The sequence below is a fragment of the Diceros bicornis genome, chromosome 10 (genome assembly GCF_020826845.1).
Source record: "Diceros bicornis minor isolate mBicDic1 chromosome 10, mDicBic1.mat.cur, whole genome shotgun sequence".
In the NCBI taxonomy this organism is placed as follows: domain Eukaryota; kingdom Metazoa; phylum Chordata; class Mammalia; order Perissodactyla; family Rhinocerotidae; genus Diceros; species Diceros bicornis.
Window position 1 is genome coordinate 43328964 of NC_080749.1, and position 22227 is coordinate 43351190.

Consider the following 22227-nt stretch of genomic DNA (forward strand, 5'->3'; position numbering starts at 1 on the left):
CTAACAGAAGTGTAGAATGCCATTGATGGGCTTCTTAGTAGACAGGACATGGCTAAGGAGAGAATCTCTGAGTTTGAAGATATCTCAGTAGAAACCTCCAAAATTGAAAAACAAAGAGAACAAAGACTGAAAAAAAAATCCAGAAAGGAATATCCAAGTACTTTTGGATAACTACAAAAGGTGTAACAAATGCATAATGGGAATACCAGAAGGAGAAGAAAGAGAGAAAGAAGCAGAAGAAATATTTGAAACAATAATGACTGAGAAATTCCCTCAAATTAATGTCAGACACCAAGCCATGGATCTAGGAAGCTCAGAAAACACCAAGCAAGATAAATGCCAAAAAACCTCACATAGCCATATCATTTTCAAACTACAGAAAAATCAAAGACAAAGAAAAAATCCTGAAAGAAAAGAGATGAACCTAGAGAAAAAAAAAGTCTCATCTACAGCAGAACAAACATAAAAATTACATCCAACTTCTCCTCAAAACCATGTAGGCAAGCAGAGAGTGAAGTGAAATGTTTAAAGAGTTGAGAGAAAAAAAATCACCAACCTCGAATTTTATACCCTGTAAAATTATCATTCAAAAGTGAAGGAGAAATGAAGACTTTCTCAGACAAAGAAAAACTGAGGAAATTTATTGCCAATAGACCTGCATTACAAAAAAAAACTAAAGAAGTTCTTTAGGGAGAAGGAAAATAAAATAGGTCAGAAACTTGGTTATATGTAAAGAAAGGAAGAGCATCAAAGAAAGAGTAAGTAAAGGTAAAGTAAAAACTTTTTTTTTTATTCTTAGTTGATCTAACAGATAACAGTTCATTCAAACTAACAATAGCAACAATGTCTTCAATTATGTAAACTTATGTATATATCATAGATTTGTTTATAAATGTAAGCTGAGAAATACTTAGGTATAAATCTAACAAAATATGTACAAGGTCTTTACGAGGAAAACTACAAAACTTTGATGAATGAAATCAAACAACTAAATAAATGGAGAGATATTTCATGTTCATGGATAGATAGACTCAATATCACCAAGATGTCAGTTCTTCCCAAATTAATCTATAAATTCAATGCTGTCCCAATCAAAATTCCAGCAAGTTATTTTGTGGATATCAACAAACTGATTCTAAAGTTTACATGGAGAGGCAAAAGATCAATCTAGTCTTGTTTCTATGAGTTAAACTTGACCTCCCCCCACCATCCCAGATTTCAAACTTAAGTGATACCATGCAGTATTTGTCTTTGTCTGGCTTATTTTACCATTTTACTTAGCATAATGCCCTCCAGGTTCATCTATGTTGTTGCAAATGGCAGGATTTCATTCTCTTTTAAGGCTGTATAATATCCTATTATATGTGTTAAGCCACCCATGTGCGGCTTAACAACAAGGATGCATTCTGAAAATACATCACTAGGCAATTTCGTCCTTATGTGAACATCATAGAATGTACTTACACAAAGCTAGATGGTATAACCTACTACATACCTAGTCTACATGGTACTAATCTTATGAGACCACCATCATACATGTGGTCCATCATTGACTGAAACATTGTTATGTGGCACACGACTATACCATGTTTTCTCTTATCTATTCACCCACCAACAGACACTTAGGTTGTTTCCATACCTTGGCTATTGTGAATAATGTTGCAATGAATATGGGATATATCTTCAAGGTAATTATTTTATTTCTTTTGGATACATACCCAGAAGTGAGATTGCTGGATCGTGTAGTATTCTATTTTGCATGTGTGTGTGTGAGGAAGATCAGCCCTGAGATAACACCTGTTGCCAATCCTCCTCTTTTTCGCTGAGGAAGGTTGGCCCTGGGCTAACATCTGTGCCCACCTTCCTCTACTTTATGTGGAACTCCTGCCACAGTGTGGCTTGATGAGCTGTGTGTAGGTACGCACTTGGGATCCAAACCTATGAACCGCGGGCTGCCAGAAACAGAGAACGTGAACTTAACTACACCACTACACCACTAGGCTGACCCATAGTATTCTACTTTTAATTTCCTGAGGAACTTCCATATTGTTTTCCATAGTGGTTGCACCAATTTACATTCCCACTAACAGTGTACAAAGGTTCTCTTTTCTCCCTGTCCTCACCAGCATTTGTTATCTCTTGACTTTTTTTAATAATAGACATCCTAATAGGTGTTAAGTGGCATCTCATTATGGGTTTGATTTGCATTTCCCTGATGATTAGTGACATTGAGCACCTTTTCTATGTACTTGTTGACCATTTGTATGTCTTCTTTGGAAAAATGTCTATGGAGTTCCTCCAACCATTTTTAAATCAGATTGTTTGTTTTGTCCCATGGTGTGAGTTCTTTATATATTTTGTATTAACCTCGCATCAGATATATCATTTAATGAAATTTTCACCCATTCCATAGCCTGCCTCTTTATTTTGTTGATGGTTTCTTTTGCTGTGCAGAAGCTTTTTAGTTTGATGTAGTACCATTTGTTTTTGCTTTTGTTGTCTGTGCTTCTGGTGTCAAATCCAAAAAACCATTGCCAATACCAGCGTCGGGGACTTTATTCCCTTGTCTTCTCCTAGGAGTTTTAAGGTTTCAGGTCTAATGTTCAAGTCTTTAATCCATTTTGAGTTGATTTTGGGGGGTGTGGTATAAGACAGGGGTCCAGTTTCATTTGTTTGCATGTGGCTGTCCAGTTTTCCCAATATCATTTATTGAAGAGATTACCCTTTCCCCATTGTATATTCCTGCCTCCTTTCTCAAGAATTAATTAACTACATATGCTTGTTTATTTCTGGGCTCTCTATTCTATTCTATTGATCTATGTGTCTATTTTTGTGCCAATATCATACTGTTTTGATTACTATAGCTTTGTAACATATTTGGAAACCAGGGAGGATGATGCCTCCAGCTTTGTTCCTCCTTTTCAAGATTCCTTTGGTTATTTGAAGTCTTTTGTGGCTCCATACACATTTCAGGATTGTTTGGTCTATTTCTGTGAAAAATGACATAGAAATTTTGATAAGGATTGCATTGAATCTGTAGATTGCTTTGGGTAGTACAGATATTTTAATAATGTTAATTCTTCCAATCCATGAACACAGAATATCTTTCCTTTTATCTGTGTCTTCTTCATTTTCTTTCATCAATGTTTTATAGTTTTCAGTGTAAAGATCTTTTACCTCCTTAGTTACATTTATTCCTAATAAATTTTAAATTTATTTAGAATTGCTATTTTAAATGTGATCATGTTCTTACTTTCTCTTCACAATAGTTTGCTGTTAATATATAGAAAGGCAACTGATTTTTGTATATTAATTTTGTATCATGCAACTTTACTGAATTCATCGATTAGTTCTAACAGGTTTTGGTGGAGTCTTTAGGATTTTTTATATATAATATCATGTCATCTACAAATAGTGACAGTTTTACTTTTTCCTTTCTGATTTGGGTACCTTTTATTTCTTTTTCTTGCCTAGTTTCTCTGGCTAGAACTTCCATTGCTATGTTGAACAAAAGTGGTGAGAGTGGAAATTCTTGTCTTGTTCCTAATCTTAGAGGAAAAGATCTCAGTTTTTCACCATTGAGTATGATGTTAGCTGTGGATGTGTCATATATGGCCTTTTTATATTGAAGTAGTTCCTTCAATTTGGACAGAGTTTTTATCATGAAACTATGTTGAATTTTGTCAAATTCTTCCTCTGCATCTATTGAGATGGTCATAGGATTTTTATCTTTCATTCTGTCAATGTGATATATCACATTGATTGATTTGCATGTGTTGAACCATCAGATGATGGAATATTATTTAGCACTAAAAAGACATAGTTACCACTCCATAAAAAGACATTTAGAAACTTTAAATACGTATTACTAAGTGAAAGAAGTCAATCTGAGAAGGCCACATACTGTATGATTCTAACTATGTGACATTCTGGAGAAGGCAAAACTATAGAGATGATAAAAAGATCAGTGGTTGCCTGGATTGGAGACAGTGGGCAGGAATGATTAGGCAGAACATAGAGGATTTTTAGGGAAGTGAAATACTCTGTATGATACCGTAAAGATGAATACATGTCATTGCATATTTGTCTAAACACGGAATGTACATCACAAAGAATGAGCTCTATGTAAACTATGGACTTTGGGTGATTGTAATGTGTCAATATAGGCTCATCAGTTATAACAAATGTACCTTTTGGTGAAGGATGTTAATAATAGGGGAGGCTATGCATGTGTTGAGGCAGGAGGTATGTGGGAAATGTCTGTATCTTCTGCTCAATTTTGCTGTGAATCTAAGACTGCTCTAAAAACAATGATGGTAAGAATGAAAGTAGTTTGGAGTGAGCAGATGATTCTAGCACAAGCCATGCTGTTTGGGTATCTCTACCTGCAGTAACATTTTTACCCATATGGTATCTGGTTAAAACTTATGTATCAAGATAAAACATCAATTAGTAGGTATTAGTGACGTAGGGAAGAGTTATAGTCAAGGGCAACAAGCTGTCAGAGGAGATAAAATCAAGGTGAGGGTTGGAAGGAATATATAGGCTGGTAGCAGCAGCTGAGTTTTAGTCTAGCTCTTCTAGCTATTGCAGATCTGGCCCCTCTCCCCATCTCTTTCAAAACAGGACTGTGGTGATTGTCCCCATCTACCAATCCATATAGACGTTTTGGAATACTAAAAATGACTCCCCTTAAAGTCCAAATTCTCAACCTGTCCTACCTAGTCCTTTATGATATGATTACTGCCGATTTTTCCATTTTCCATCTGGGTAACCCCAAGCAGGCTATGTGTCCTCCGAATATACCAAGCTCTTTCATAAATTGGATCCTTGTGCATATTGTTCCCTCACCCTTGAATGCCCCCTTCCTCCTTTTCTTCTGGGTAGATGCCCTCAAATCACAGCTCAAACATCACCTTGTGGACTAATGCTTCTTTCTGTTTCCCTTCGCATGTTCTTCCCAGGCAGAGGAAAAAACTACCTTCTCTGTGTGCCCACAACGTCTTGTATATATCTCTATTACAGCACTTATCACATTTTATTGTTATGAAGTGTGTATTTGGCTTTCTCTTCCACTAAACTGTGAATTCCTTGGAAGCTGAAATGGTCCTATTCCAATGCCCGTTAGGCTTTCGGAGATTATCTCTGTGGGCTCCATTGCTACAGAACGTGAAACACGACCCATTGACAGAAACATACAACAGCAACCACGTTATTTAACATTGCATTCCTTAAACGATCTGATTCTGGGCAGAAAGTATTTGAAGAATAGGCCAGAGGATCTGGAAATACTCTCTCAGATGATTGTTGGCTCTCCTTAGGGTCTAACATCAGAAATCACGAAGCTCCGATAGGGTTGGATATGACCAGATTCCTACCTCGTATATTTTGTTTCAGATGCAAAATCCTATAGGGGAAAAATGTTTGTGCAGGTATGTATTTCTAGTATCTCCTAACTGTAACCAACTGGGTATCCCCAAGTCCTTCAACTTCAGCAGTCATTTTTGTCTTTAATGTTCAAATAAAGTGGCTCAAACTCCCCCTCTTTCTTCCCCATATCTCTAAGGATTCTTGAGTGCCTGATATTTTTCCTGATTACCTCTGATTCCAATTTCTTATGTTGCGTTTTGATCTCTGATCTGAAACTAACCTTCTATATCCCTTGTCTTCTCTCCTCCACCCCTACACAATCTTCCTCTTGTTGGTATGACCTGGAGTTCTTCACTTCCCTAGTGAACCACTAGCATAGACTTTTGTGTGAATCAGGTTTTACTAAAGTTTGAAGAAAATAGCGTAGCATATTCCAAGAAACAACTTCAAAATTAATATTAGACATCACTGTTCTAAAATAACAGCATCCTTTCCCTTCCAGGGTAATTCCTCACTAGCCAGAATTCCTTAGGCCAGAGCTTGCCACCTTTTCTGGTCTCCATTTCTCCCATCAAGATACTCCAGGTACTGGCTCACAATTTTCTGATATGCTTATATTTATACAGACATATTTAACTGTCTCTATACTCACTCAACCTCCAATATGTTTTCAGTCTGCTTTTGCATCTCCAAAAACTATTGGGAAACTCTAATAAACAAAGAGTGATTATCTCTAGCCTTCAGCAACACAAAGAATCAGCAGAAACATTGAAATTCCAGAGTCTATTCTAATAGAACTAAATTCTTAGGCAGGACTCCTTCCCTACCAGTATGTAAAAGAGAAAAAAATTTCTCTCTTTTTGTGCAAAGTAAGTTCCCAGAGGTCATGATTCTCTCTCTCTCTCACACACACACACACACACACACACATACACATTACCCACTGTAGGTACTGAAATACTTGGTCAGGTTCTTTCATACATGATTTCCAAATGCTTGATGAAGTGATTCAGGATCTTTATTCTAGTCATATTTAACAAACAGATAGTTTCAGACTGGAGGGAGGGTTTTCTTAGCCAGGAATCAGAGGCTGAGAATTTCCTTTTCTTTCCAGGAAAGGTGTATACACCAAGCCATTCATGAGGGTATACAAGATCCATCTTTTTGTGTAGGCTTTTCAAGAGCTCACACAAAATTGAGAATATTGTGTACATTCCCAAAGGCTTAGACCCAGAGCAGCCTAGAATTGAGCAATATTATGCCTTGCTATTTTGTGCTAAAATTGTGGTCTTGTCTAAGCACCAAGGTACTACAGGACAAGCCTGCTTTGTTTGGCTGCTTCTGTTGGAGAAACATGTTGAGTATTATGACTCCTTGTTCTCATTGTCATTGTCTACATAGTACAAGGAAAGTGCAATCAAAAAGAAAAACAATGTTTTTGTGAGCCTCAGCATCTTAATAACAGCTGATTTGATGGGTATACTAGCAGGAATGTGGCTTGGCTAACTCAGAGCGCTAATGAAGACAAGCCTGAGGCCTCTCTCCCTTGATGAGTCCTGTATCTAACATATAAACATTAGCTATTTATTTAACACATGTGAGACAGTGTTGTGAAGACAAACTAGGTACATATGTACTAATACAAACCTCATAATTATCAAATAGAAAAGCAAGCCAATGAGCAAACTAATGAGGGTATGGAGTGAGCATATTCTTACAGGTTGTTGCAGAATTGTCTTACCAGCTCCATAAATTAATAAGTTATACTGGAGCAGGAAGTGAGGAGAAAGTGGGGAAAATGACAACATATATTAACCCAGCTATTGTTTTACACTTATGCAGCACTATAGAACTTAAAACTTAATCACTGTCATGTAAATCATTTCATTTAACCCATGCTATCTCCAATTCAAAGTGGAGGAAAGTACGATTCAGAGAAGTGAGGTAACATGACTTAGTCCACATAGCTGCCAAGCAATGGAGTATGAACTCAGACAGGTGTTATGACCCTTGTCCAGATTTTCTTCCATGGGACTTTGCTGCTTCTGAAACCAGGTTTACCCTTCACATAATACAGAAAATTCTGTTGTCATCTCAGCTAATGTCAGCAGTTTCCAGAAACCTCTGTGCTGAACCGTATGTGCAGCTCTTGGGTAAGCTTCTTCCCATCCTTCTTGTTTTTATCTTATATTTTTTCAGAAGTTTACAGATCATTACAGAGTGTTGGAGGATCTTTAATAGGTGAAGAAAATTATGGTTTCAAAGAAAATAAATATTTGTTGATTCAGAGCTGAGTTAGAATTGCCCTAGGTAAAGTCGTACTTCAAATATGAGACCGTGCTAGAAAAACAGTCATCTCCTTGGTTGTGAGACTTCCAAAGGAAGTGAAAGACACACTAGTGACAGGAGGTGCAGCCCTTAACAGAGCCCAGGTTCTCTGCCTTGTGAATAAACAGGAAAGAAATTGTCCTCTTTTGCACTTGAATCTAGGAACACTTGAAGCTCTTCTATATGTGGATGATGTGGGAGGAGAACGAATTCAGCTGTCTCCCTAAATCTCATCTTTTAAATGAAATTTTTGCAAAAGCAGTCACTTCATAGATGATGTTCCTTGAACTTTGCATATATTCAGGATGGGAAGTACCTTTCTTTTATTGCATAATTCCACTTATTTTAAATATAGTTCTATGGGGGAAAAATAATTCTTTGAGTCCCAGAATCAACATGGCAAGAAATTTGTCTTCATTATTCTCTTCTAAGAACATTTATTTTAAGGTAAGTTAAATGTGGCAGGGTGGGGCTTCCTGTCTATTCTCTTTTAGCTTTAAGAGTAAGAGCTCACAGCGTTAGGAACAGGTGGGATGGGGAGGGGGGCACTAAGGGAGAGAGAGAAGTGAGGAGAGGAAGGATTAGGGCAAAGGGGGATTTACTGACTTGACCACAAGTCACAGGAGCAAATTAAATTTGAATATCCCCTGAGAGAGGAGTTGAAAGGAAGAAGCAGGGGGGTTTTCTGGTATTTGTGTGATGAAAAGATTGCTTGAGGCTAGCAGGGAAGAACTGTTCTTAACCATCCTATGGACTCAGAATATATTTATGGTCAGTTCCAATGAAGATGGTGATGGACTGAGCTCATGCATTATCCAAGTCTTTGTTCAGTGTGAGAGCAGGATTATGAATATAATGTTTGCTTTGTTTTTAAATTATTAAGCATTTATTCTCAAGGAGGCATTTGAACTCAATAGAATGGTCATCCTAGTGAAATGGTAAGTACCTGGATTATGGAAGTATAGCACCTGCCATATGGTAATGTGTCAGTTTCTCTCCCTTCCCTACAAGTAAAGCCAGTGTTGGATGGCCTCAACAGAACACTAAACATGTGCTAAGGGCAATCAATAGCAGGAGCAAAATTCTCAGCCAGACTCAGGTGTTTGATATGTTTTTAAAAGCATTAAATGCCAATAGGCACGCAAAAAGATGCTTAACATCACTAATTACTAGAGAAACAAATATCAAATTCACAACGAGACACTACAGATCCCACGAACATAAAAATATAATAAGGAATACTATGAACTACTCTATGCCCTCAAATTTGACAACTTAAATGAAATGGACAAATACCTTGAAAGACACAATCTGCCAAAACTCACACAAGAAGAAATAAACAATATGAATAGGCCTGTATCTATTAAAGAAATTGAATCAATAATTGATAGCCTTCCAAAACGGAAATCCCCAGACATAGATGGATTCATTAGTGAATTCTACCAAACATTTAATGAATAAATTATACCAATTCTGTACAATCTCTTTCAGAGGACAGAAGCAGAAAGAATACTTCCTAAATTATTCTATGAGGCCGACATTACCTTAATACCAAAATCAGGCAAAGACATTACAAGAAAACTATGGACCTATATCTCTCATGAACATATGTGCAAAAATCCTCAGAAAAAGATTAGTAAATCAAATATAAAAATGTATAAAAAAATCATATACCACAATCAAGTAGGATTTATCCTAGGTATGTAAGACTGGCTTAACATTCAAAAATCAATTAAAAATCAATCCATCACATCAACAGGCTAAAGAAGAAAAATCATATGATCATATCAATAGATGCAGAAAAAGCATTTGACAAAATCCAACACCCTTTCATGATAAAAACTCTCAATAAACTAGGAATAAAATGGAACTTCATCAAATTGATAAAGAATGTCTACAAAAACCTACAGCAAACATCATTCTTAATGATGAGAAACTTGAGCTTTACCATTAAGATCAGGTATGAAGCAAGGGTGTCCCCTCTCACCATTCCTTTTCAACATTGTACTGGAAGTTCTTGTTAATGTAATAAGACAAGAAACTGAAATAAAAAAATGTACAGATTTGGAAGGAAGAAATAAAACTGTCTTTGTTCACAGATAACATGATTGTTTATGCAGAAAATCTGAAAGAATCAATCAAAAAACTCCTGGAACTAATAAGTTATTATAGCAAGGTTGCAGATTGCAAAGTTAATATACACAATTCAATTACTTTCCTACAACCAGCAATGAACAAGTGGAATTTGAAATTAAAAATATTTACATGTATCATTTAAATGTATCATTTACATTAGCACCTAAAAATGAAATACTTAGGTATAAATCTAACAAAATATGTACAAGATACATGTGAGGAAAACTATAAAAATCTGATAAATGAAATAAAACAACTAAATAATGGAGAGATAGTTCATGTTCATGGATTGAAAGATTCAATGTTATCAAATTGTCAGTTCTTCCTTACTTGATCTATGGATTCAATGCAATCTCAATCAAAATCCCAACAAGTTGTTTTGTTGATTTTGACAAACTGAATCTAAAGTTTATATGGAGAGGCAAATAACCTAGAATATGCAAGGCAATATTGAAGGAAAGAACAGTGTTGGAAGACTGACAGTACCTAACTTTAAGACTTACTATAAAGCTACAGTAATCAATATAGTGTGGTATTGGCAAAAGAATGGAAAAATAGATCAATGGAACAGAATAGAGAGCCCAGAAATAGACCCATATAAGTATAGTCAACTGATCTTTGACAAAGGAGCAAAGGCATCACAATGGAGCAAATGTAGTCTTTTTGACAAATAGTGCTGAAACAACTAGACATCCACTTCCAAAAGTGAATCTAAACACAGACCTTAAACCTTTCCCAAAAAGTAACTCAAAATGGATCAGAGATCTAAATGTAAAATGCAAAACAATAAAATTCCTAGAAGATAACATAGGAGAAAATCTAGATGATTTAGGTATGGTGGTGACTTGTTAGATACAACACAGAAGGCATTATCCATGAAAAAAAATTGATAAGCTAGACTTCATTAAAATCAAAAACATCTGCTCTGTGAAAGACACTGTCAGGAGTATGAGAAGACAAACCACAGATTGGGAGAATATATTTGCAAATGATATATCTGATCAAGCACTGTTATCCAAAATATATGAAGAACTCTTAAAACTCAACAATAAGAAAACTAACAACTCACTTTCAAAAAGGGAAAAATACCTCAACAAAAACGTCACCAAAGAAGATACACAGATGGCAAATAAGCATATGAAAAGATGCTCAACTCATATATCGTTAGGGGACTGCAAATTAAAACAATGAGATACCATTACATGCTCATTAAAAAAGCCAAAATCCAAAACACTGACAACACAAAATGCTGATGAGAATGTGGTAAAACAGGAACTCTCATTCATTGCTGGTGGGAATACAAAATGGTACATTCACTTTGGAAGACAGTTTGGCAGTTTCTTACAAAACTAAACATACTTATGTCATACAATCTAGCAATTGTGCTCCTTTGTATTTACCCAAAGGAGTTGAAAACTTATGTCCACACAAATCCTACACAAGAATGTTTATAGCAGCTTTATTCATAATTGCCAAAACTTGGAAGCAATCACAATGTCCTTCAGTAGGTGAATGGATAAATAAACTGTAGTACATCCGGATTATGGAATATTATTCAGCACTAAAAAGGAAAGAGCTATCAAGCCATAAAAAGACATGGAACTTTAAATTCATATTACTAGGCAAAAGAATCCAATCTGAAAAGGCTACACATTGTATAACTCCAACTATTTGACATTCTGAAAAAGGCAAAACTATGGAGAAAGTAAAATGATCAATGGTTGCCAGGGATTAGTGTGGAAGGACGGATGAACAGGCAGAGTACAGAGAATTTTTAGGACAGTGAAACTATTCTGTTTGATACAGTAATGGTGGATACATGTCATTACACATTTGTCAAAACCCACAGAATGTACAATTCCAAGAGTGAAACCTAAGGTAAACTTCAGGTGATACTGATGTGTCAATGTATGTTTATCAGTTGTAACAGATGTACCACCTAGGGAGGGATGTTAATATTGGGGGAGGCTATGCATGTGTGGGAGCAGGGGTTATATGAGACTCTCTGGGCTTTCTGCTCAATTTTACTGTGACTCTAAAACTGCTCTAAAAATAAAGTCTATTAAACACGCACACACACACACACACACACACACACAATGAGATACTACTTCATACCCATTAGCATGGCTATTATGAAAAAACAGAAAATAACAAGTGTTAGTGAGGATGTGGAGAAATTTGAACTCTTGTACACTGTTTGTGGGAATGTAAAATGGTGCAGCCATTGTGGAAAACGGTATGGTGGTTCCTCAAAAGATTGAACATAGAACTACCATATTATCCAGCAATTCTACCTCCAGGTTTATACCTAAAAGTATTGAAAGCAGAAACTTGAACAGATATTCATACACCAATGTTCATAGTAGTATTTATTATTCCTAATATCCCAAAGCTGCAAAAAACCCAATTGTCCAATACATATAAAATATTATTCAGCCTTAAAAAGGAAGGAAATTCTGACACATGCTACGATATGGATGAACCTTGAAGACATTATGCTAAGTGAAATAAGCCAGTCACAAAATGACAAATATTGTATGATTCCACTTATATGAGATACCTACAGCAGTGAAATCATGCAGATAGAAAGTAGAATGGTGGGTATTAAGGCCTGGGGGGAAGGGAGAACAGGGAGTTAGTGTTTAATGGGTATAGAGTTTCAGTTGGGGAAGATGAAAAAGTTCTAGAGATAAATGGTGTTGACTGTTGCACAACAATGTGTGTGACCTTAATGTCACAGAACTGTGCACCTAAAAGTGGTTAAAATGGTGAATTTTATGTGATGTATATTTTACCACAATAAAAAAAAGAAGAAAGGAGTTAAAATAGTTATCATGCGGGAAAAATCAGAAATTTGTTGGACTTCCTTGCACTTATTGTACAGTGTGGTATTATTTCATTTTGATTTAAATATGGGTTGGTGGGGTACCAAATATTTTCTGGACTTAGAACTCCAAAGATTTAATTTGGACCTGAATAAATCACAGTTTTCTGGGTGTACACAGGAATGCTAACAGGTTGTCCAGAATCACTCGCCCTGGGTTGCATGGGAACTCATGTCCTTTTCACTTCAAGACTCAAGTAAGTGAGGGCAGTGTCTAGATATCCTTGGAGGTTTCTCACAAGCTTTGATAGTTTGAGAACAGTGCCACACCAGTGTCAGGATGCTTTGTATACTGTTTTCTCAGCTTACAGAGATCCCATCAGAGAGAATCTTTGGTGATGGAGCATACAGGGAACACATCTGGTGGGGAAAAGTTCAGGAAAACAGATTGAAGCTATGCCCAACAAAGTATTTCATACAGAAATGCGAACATTATTCAATTGACGTTATAACACACGTGTGCATTCCACTAATATTTATTGAGCTACAAGTCACCAAGAATAAAACAGTGTACAAGACGCAGTCCCAATTCTCAAAAAGTCCACAGTCCAAGAGGAGAGAGTATCCTTTGCAAAGTGTCTGTGTCTCCGTACAAAAGCAGGGGTCTCCTCTCCTAATTCCAGCATGACTAAGGGACTATTTCCTGCCTCCCAATCCATGTGGATCTTCATGGATTTTCATTTGCAACTACGGCCATTTAAAAGAAATTTATTATTTTTAACCGCAAGTGTACTTTGGATAATAGGAACAGATAATAGGAATACTGTCCCTTTCCACTGTAGTTTAGTGTCCACTGGTTTCATGGAGGGATCCCCAAATGGTCTCCCCAGGTTGGGTCTCTGACCTCTGGGGTGTGGCCAGAAGAGAGAAACAGGGGCTCAAAAAATTTTTCCCTTTTCTCCTTCCTCTTCACCTGACTGACACATACTTGTTCACCTTTAGGTCTCAGACTAGCTGCCACTTTATTCAGAAAACCTTCTCAGATCTAAACTGTGTCCAATGCCCCTTCTAGGAGCTCCCACAGCACCTCACACTTCACCTAATGCACAGAAACTTCCCTGATGATGAGACTCACCTGGGGCATCTATTAAACACTCAGGCTCCCAAAAACCTCCTCTAGAGATTCAGATTCAGTGAGTCTAGGATGGGACTTGGGAATTGATGTCTAACATGTGATTTGTATCACCAGGGAAACAATTGCACTGCATTATAATTACTCGTCTAACACTCTCTCTCTCCCCCTCTATGTGTGTGTCTCTCTCTCTCTTTCTCTCTCTCTCTCTCTGAGGGCAGGGGCTGTTCTTGTTTTGTTTACTGCCCTTTTCCTAGCACGTGGAACAGTGTAGGCATTAATATGTATTTGTTGAATGAATAAAAATGGGCCCTGCCATTCAACCACTGGTTGAGAGGTGCATGTGATCCTATCACCAACACAAGAGAAGGTGGTGAAGTCAACCATTGCAACACTAGTTGGAGATCACTACAGCACAGTAAGATAGGGACATGCCCAAAACACATGGTAACTAATGATCTGAAGTTGGAGAGCAGTGTAGCAGAAATCGTCGGTTCTATAAAAGGTGCATTTGAATCCAGAAGAGAGGAATTACAGGCTGGGAGCTTATTACAGTTAGTTACTTCTTTCCTGGAGCCTTACGATAGCCTTCTAACTGGATGCCTCCACATTATCTTCATTGCTGCCAGTGTTTGCTCAACAACAAATCAAATCATGTAATTTCTATATTTAAAATTAAATGATTAAATGTCACTTATTCTCTCTGAAGCCTAGGTTGTCTAACCATAAAATGGTAATTTAAAAAACTACCTCACAAAATTATTCGGAATATTAAGAAACAACATGTGTAGGAATAAGTGGTAAACAATGCTCATCTTCATCTGGGCTCAACGCCATCTTTGTCTCCACCGCTGAGGGCAACGCTGACTTCCTGATGGTGTCTAGCATATTCTCCCTTGTTGTAGCTGTATCTTCATCCCTCTTCCTTCACTTATTATTAAAGGAAGGTCAAGAGTCAGATGTAAGTTTGAGTATGAAGGTAAGACTCCAAGGCTCAGAACACGGTGAGCAGCCCACTTAGGATGGGGGCGGTTGGGTCATGAGATGTAAACTGGCTCAGAAACAAGCTAAACTCATGACACACCTGTCGCTCATTTGCAGCTCACCAGTCTGCCATGGTACACTGTTTGGGAAAGTGGTATAGTGCATCCGTCAAGGTTTTTTTTTGTAAACAGCAGAACTCACTCTAGCTGGTTTAAGCAAAAAAGGAATTTATTAAAACTCATTAAACTCCAGGAGGACAACACTCAGGCTTGGAGAATACAACCAGGGACCATGGCCAAGCTACTACACTGAGGATTGCTCTAGCAAAGACCCCACTGCTTCTGCTGCTGTGGGATTACATTGCTTGTACCCTGGATTCTGGGCACTGGAAGCCAGAAACTCTTCCCATGAAGCCACCCAAACCAGATGTTTCCACCACCACCTTTACCAAAAATGGATTCTGTGTAGTACCTGCAGATTCATACTCTTCGTCAAATTGAAGTCTTAGTGCATGCATCTAATTGGCAGTACCCGCACCCTCGCTGGAAGGGAAAATGAAAAAGCAAATCTGGCTTCTAACTTGTGGAATTGGGAATCGTAATATGGAAAATTCCCAAACATAAGGACTCTGGTTGGGCATAAACACGATAGAAATCTCTTCTATAGACAATATAGCAGAAGAACCTTGGATTTGGAGTTAAAGACAAGTTTAAAACCCAGCTTAGTCACCTATGTACTATATAAGCTGAGGCGAGTAGTCTTTTCTGAGCCTCATTTTCTCATCTGGAAGATGAAAATGATACCTACTACACCACAATGCATTGTCTACTGTGCTCTGAGCCTGCATAGCTATTCTCAGCTCAACTTCAAATAAACCCTTCTGTAAAATATGTTTCCTGTTCATTCACTGGAAGGACCCCAGAAGCAACGAGCACACCCCAGGGTTCAGACTTCAGTTTCTAAATATCATTTCCCATGAAAAGTAACCAAGGACCAGGAAAGAGAGGTCAGAGTCAGGATAAAAGGTGATCCTGGGATATCTTTTGCTAGAAAATAAGGAGGTCCTAACAGACTAATGGGAACGTGACAATAAGGACATTTGAATAAAATTCCACTGGCCAAATTTTGTTTACTGGGGAGTCATAGGTTATTACTTACATCAGAAAGAATAATGAATGTAAATAATAACTTATGACTGTCCAGTGAAAATTCAAAAAGAAAGAAAGAAAGAGAAAGAGAGAGAAAGGAAGGAAGGGAGGGAGGGAGGGAGAAAGGAAGAAAAAAAGAAAAAATAAAAGAAAGAAAAATTTTAATAACCTGCTTTGTCATTTTTGGATCAAGCCTTAGGTTAATGCATTACACTGAAAATTAGTAACTAATGAAAATGAATTAAACATTTGCCGTGCCTTTTTTTTTAGGAGTAACAGTCATTCATGCCCAGTTGATAAGGAAAAGCTCTTCTTTACAGAAGAATCTCAGCAAACATATGTAGAAGGAATGAGAGAACTAGAAAAATCACCTTTTTGTAAACTGCAACAGAATAATTGATTCAGGCTAGGAACATCAATGGATGTTAAAACCATTAGGTGTCAGGTTGTTGAGAAACAGGATATGTGCTTAGTTTCAAAGCATTATATAACCACAGTTTACTTGCTAGTGACATAGGAATACATTGCATCTTTACACTAGAGAGGGCTGGAGGTCACCACCTCAACCCAGTCATCAAAACTTGCATGGGAGGCAGCCTGACATTAAGAGCCTCCTGATGATACAATATGAAGGACACAGTATCAAATGTGAACTATTTTTACCAAAAAGGTTTTATCTGAATCTATTCAAGACTTTGAACCAAATTCCTGTACAGAAAATGCAGTGGAGAGACAAACAAATTAAATGACATAAAGAGAAAATAATCAGGCAATTCCAGAACATGAGGCATGTTACAAAAAGTCAATATCATGAAAAGAAATGTTTGGGGAAAGTTACAGATGAAAAGAGATTATAAAGATAAAACCAAATGCAATGAGCTGTCTTGATTCAATCTTGATTTGGAAAAAAAAAATCTATAAAAAACATTTTGGAGACACATGGAAAATTTAGAAAATGGAATAGATATTAGGTATATTAAGGAATTATTTTTAATTATTGTTATAATGCTATCGTGGATATGTAGAAAATATCCTTATTCTTAGGAAATATATGCTGAAATATTTAGAGAAGAAGTGTCACAAGGTATAAAAATTACTTTACTTTTAAATGGTGTGCAAATAAATGAAGCAAATATGACAAAGCTTTAATCACTGAATCCAGTGATGGGTATACAGTGTTCGTTGTATCATTATTTTAACTGTATGTTGAAATTTTTTAAATTAAAATGTTGGCAACGAAAGGAAACTGAGTTCTAATTCTGGATCCAACATGGATCCAGAACCAAGGGGTGCGTGCCATCCTGGACCTCAATTTCCTCATCTGTAAAGCAAGAGAATTGGACTTGAGTACATCTTTGGTCCCTTCTAGTGTTCACATTCCATAAGTCGAGAGAAGTTGGCTTCCTTTATGACAGACTGTATTTCCAATAACAGTTTTCTACTTTGAAATCTGTCACTCTAAGATCATGGGGTGATTCATCCATCTGGATAACTAAATGAAGGACCACTCTTTCCCTCACAACTCCTCAGATGTCTCACCCAAAATAGAAGTCAAAGAGGAGGCCTCCCAAGACAGAGAACTGTACTATGGTCATAACCAATTCTACTTTCCAACATAGGTATTTCCCAAGGAGCTTAAGACGTTGTTTCAAAACCCAGTTCATTCTGTTTAATTTTTTCCCTCATTGTTTTTAAAATAGTTTTAGATGATCCGAAAAGTCACCAAGAGGTACTGAGCGTTCCCATATACTTCACATCTGATTTCTCCTATCATAAATAAGGTACATTTATTACAATAAATGAACCAATATTGACACATTGTTATTATTATTATTATTAAAGTTCATACTTTATTCAGATTTTCTTAGTTTTTGCATAATATATTTTTCTGTTCCAGGATCTCATCCAGGATACCACATTACATTTTGTCATCATGTCTCCATAGGCTTTTCTTGACTCGGACAGTTTTTCAGACTTCTCTTGTATTTTGATGACTCGGACAGTTTTGAGGAGTACTTGTCGGGTATTTTGTAGATAACTCTCAAATGGGGTCTGTGTAATGTTTTTCTCATGATTTGACTGAGATTATGGATTTTGGAGAGGAAGAGCACAGAGGGAAAGTACCACTCTCATAATATCATATCAAGTATACTTACTATCAGAATAACTTTTATAGTTACTTTTCCCCTGGGTATATTTCAAAATGGTTACATTTACCCTCCCCCTCCCCAAAACACAAAAGGATCTTTCTCCAGTCATCATGGGCAGAACCTAGTGGGTTCCTGGAGGTAAAACCCATGAAAGTGTGGCTCCCCTCACCCCCTAAAACTGGGCCTCCAGGAGTTTTTAAGTCTAGCTGGTCCACATTCAGCTGTCAGCAATTCCAGAAAGCTACCATTAAGTGTTCCTATCAGTGTGTGGCTCCAACACGGCTTCTGCTCCAGGTAAGCAGATTAGGGCTGTGTCTTTCTGGATACACCTGTCTCTACAAATTTTGGGGTGGCTTTTTGCCTTGCAACCTTAGTTCTCTGATGGGTTCAAGAAAAGTCATTGATTTTCAGTTTATCCAGCTTTTTCTTGTTGTAAGGCTAGGAGTGATTCCTTGCAAGCTCTTTAAACGTCGAAGCTGAACAGTTCACTCTGTTTTAATGCAAGTTTAGGCAGCATTGCTTTTTAAAGGAAATAAAATTTGTGGTCTAAAACCCTTGCTTTAATAGGCAGGTAACCTTTGAATTGAGTTATCAGCTAAGCTGGTTTCACTTTATGAAATTTAGAGTGCCTTGGAAACCAGCTTTCAACAAAAATGTGTTTCTCTCTTGACTAATTTGACCTCATTCTGTTTAGAGGTACATGGTAAAAGGATAAAAGCATCAGATTTTGAGCCCAAAGGTATAGATTTTGGGGCTCTAGAGTAAAAATTTACTAGACAATCTCTATTTCTCTGAGACTCAGTTTCCTTCTTTGTAAAATTTCTTGGCTACAGGGACTTTGTCTAATTTATCTTTGTATCTTAAGTGTCTAGCAGAAAACCTGGCCCAGAGTAGGCTCACTGAAAATTGAATTGAAATGCCTGGCCAATCAATCTCGTAGTGTTGTTACAAGGATTAAGCAAAATAATGTACATGAAAGCTCTTACCAAACTTCAAAGAGCCTTACAAATGCTACTCCTTTATTTATTTATCACTCATCAATCTTGAATGCCTGTCTACATGTAAGCCTGTTTGTGGAAAGGTTTTCTGTTTGTTTTTTTTGTGTGAGGAAGATCAGTCCTATGCTAACATCTGCCAATCCTCCTCCATTTTTGCTGAGGAAGACTGGCCCTGGGCTAACGCCCGTGCCCATCTTCCTCCACTTTATATGGGACGCCACCACAGCACGGCTTGATAAGCTGTGCGTCAGTGCACACCGGGGATCCGAACCGTTGAACCCCGGGCCACCGCAGCAGAGAGCACGCACTTAACCGCTTGCAGCACGGGGCTGGCCCCATGGAGCGTTTTTTTGTAATTTTTTTTTGTTTTTGACGTTGTGTAGATAAGGAGGAAGGCACTATAAAGAGTTAATTTTTCTTCAAATTGTGGGTTGATTTCTGTTATAGCAACAATATACATTCCTCAACTTGTTCAATTTAAAAATCTGGCAAGTGTTTTGATACTTGACAGCTCTGCTGTCAAGTAATTCTGTTCTACAATTAATCACGCCATAGCCATTTCTTCCATTACTGCCACAATATAATGGCATCACTGTATATGCATACATAGTACACTTGTATACTGTTTAAAAGGAGGCAGAGAAAATGAACTTGAAAAATTTACTACGCTGTAGATCGCAATTATATTGCCAAGATTTATTATTAAACTCATTCTATTTTAATGCTATTACTGCTCCAATCTGAGCTTAGATAAAACCATTCAGACACTGCAGTTTTCTATTTCCTTGCTTGGGAAATTGAGATTCTGCTTTCTTTGAGATGGTTTGTGTGTCAGGGAGGTGGTGCGCTGTACAAACGGCTGGGATCTTTAATGATTGAATGTCAGCTCCTGGGTTTTGATTGCTGTTTTGTCTGGATCAGTGCTAGACACAACGACAACATCTACTCCCTCGCCTCCCCCACTGTAGTGACTTCCTGAGGCAAATGAGTTTGCCACAAATCAAGATGCTTGCAACAAACATCTCTATGAACCTGTTTCATCTCTCCTTGGCAACTCTCCACTTTGCCTCACTCTTAGCATTGAAACCCTTACATTTGCTAAACGTCTTGGCTTCTTTAGTAGATTAACCATTTCATGGGAATTCTAGCCCTCTACCAGAATCATGTGTTTTTCATAGAGACATCTTACTTTTTAAGCTATCTCAGGCAGTTTTGAACAAATCCATCACCACAGTTTTTCATTAGGATCATTTCCTGTTTACATGTCTAATTTGTCAAGAAATCAGATAAGAAATTATATAAAAGGCAATCCAGAAAGTACAGCTATGTTGGTCAAAAATTCATGTAAAAATAGATTTAATCTTTTACCTTCAGAGGTAATTGCAGCTACTCATACTGATGACATTTTTTGACTTTCAAACTTTCATCCTCATGAACTTTCGTGTGGAACTGTCATGGTCGATACTTTTATGCAACTGCATAAACCTCTGTGACAAGAATGCTGTGAACTGCTATTGAATTGCTCAAGAAAAATGTGATACAAACACAATCACAACTTCATTTTAAGGGTTAAAAAAACCTCATCAACTGAAAAGTGCACTTTAAATACATGCTGATAAATACTGCAATAAGGTACCACAGTCACTTAGGGAAGCAAGTGAATGTAATTATTGAGTAAGCGTAGTCCAAACCACATTGACGAGTGGGTCAGGAAGGAGGGGATGGCAGTGCCTAAGATTGCATATGCACTGTCAGGATTTTCAAGCTCCTAATTTTATTTTTTTCCCACTGATTCTTAGTCTGATCTTAAATCTGTTTTGAGCTTTCTTTTTTTAATTAAAACAGATTATTTCTTAATCTAGAAATGCCAGAAATATATGACATAATTTCACACTTAGAGATTGCCAGCCTGCCTTTGTTAAGAGAAAATGAGCTCAGTTTCATGCAGAAACCTGGCCTGGTCAGAGAGGCTGTATGACATGGTAGACTCACGAGATAATAATAATTCTGGGTAAGGTTATTCTCGCTATGGTCCCTGGTCCTGATGTCTAGTCTCTTCATACCTGTATGCACGACTGCTCATAAACCAATGTTTCTCTAGCTCCACTACTAAAGAAGAAGAAAAAATGAAATTACTCCTATTTTCAGTTTTGCTTTCCAATAGTGAAGATTAACTTTCATTGTTGTGCCCTCTCATTCAGCCCCTCCTGTCACCAACAGCACTTAGTTGAGTGATAACCATACTTTGTAGTCATGGAAGAGAGCAAATTGAAAAGGATCTCTCAAGAGTCAAGTTTACACACATAGCATCATCAGTGGTGATGTTTGTCTACTTAAGGTAAGTAGCAATTTATTAAAATACTGCACTGATTCAGCAATGGAGTCAAAGTCCTTGCATATATCTTCCTAGCTACTCTTTCATCAAGAAAGTGATGAAAGGTGGCTTTAGAAATTTAAATCAATGCTGAAGAAATGATTGCACCCAAAGTAGGTTATACTTAACGTTATCCTAGTCACATAACTTCTCTGAGTCTGAATTTTCTCATCTGTAAAATGAGAAGCCTAATATCTACCCTCTCTGATAATATTAGCTGTCACTTTTTGAGCTTCTGCCTTGTGCTGGACACAGACAGTCGACATTTATCATCTCCACAATCCACTCCATTCTGTAAGCTAATGCTATCTCCATTTTACATATGAGAAAACTCAGGTGGAAGTTTAATAAATTTCCCCAACGTACAAAGTTAGACAGTAGAAGGACTGGGATTTGAAACAAGGTCTATCTGATGCCAAACCATCATGCTATCCTATGGGATTATTAAAATTTGAGGACATATTGAAGGAAAATTAATATGGCATGTATAAAGTGTCAGAAACATTCTATAAGGCAGTGTTTCTGAGATTTCAGTCTTTTCCCCTCCACCTTTCATGACTTTTGCTAGATCTACTTGCTACATATGTATTACGTATCTAATATTTTCCTTAAATTCACTCACTTTTGTACTTGAAATTTTTCTAATTTGTTTTCTCTTCTTTTTTTTTTTTTGAGGAAGAGTGGCCCTGATCTAACATCTGTTGCCAATCTTCCTCTTTTTTTTTTTCTCTTTTTTCTCCCCAAAGCCCCAGTACGTAGTTGCATATCCTAGTTGTAGGT

General features: G+C 37.1%; 1 long non-coding RNA gene across 1 annotated transcript in view; it reads left to right on the forward strand.

The window, feature by feature from the left end:
• The window catches only part of LOC131410766 (uncharacterized), a 71573-nt gene that overhangs the window by 45645 nt on the left and 3701 nt on the right, over positions 1–22227 (forward strand). The window contains exon 2 of the long non-coding RNA XR_009221412.1: positions 21275–21411. This is a non-coding gene — a long non-coding RNA (uncharacterized LOC131410766). The remainder of the gene's footprint in view (positions 1–21274; positions 21412–22227) is intronic.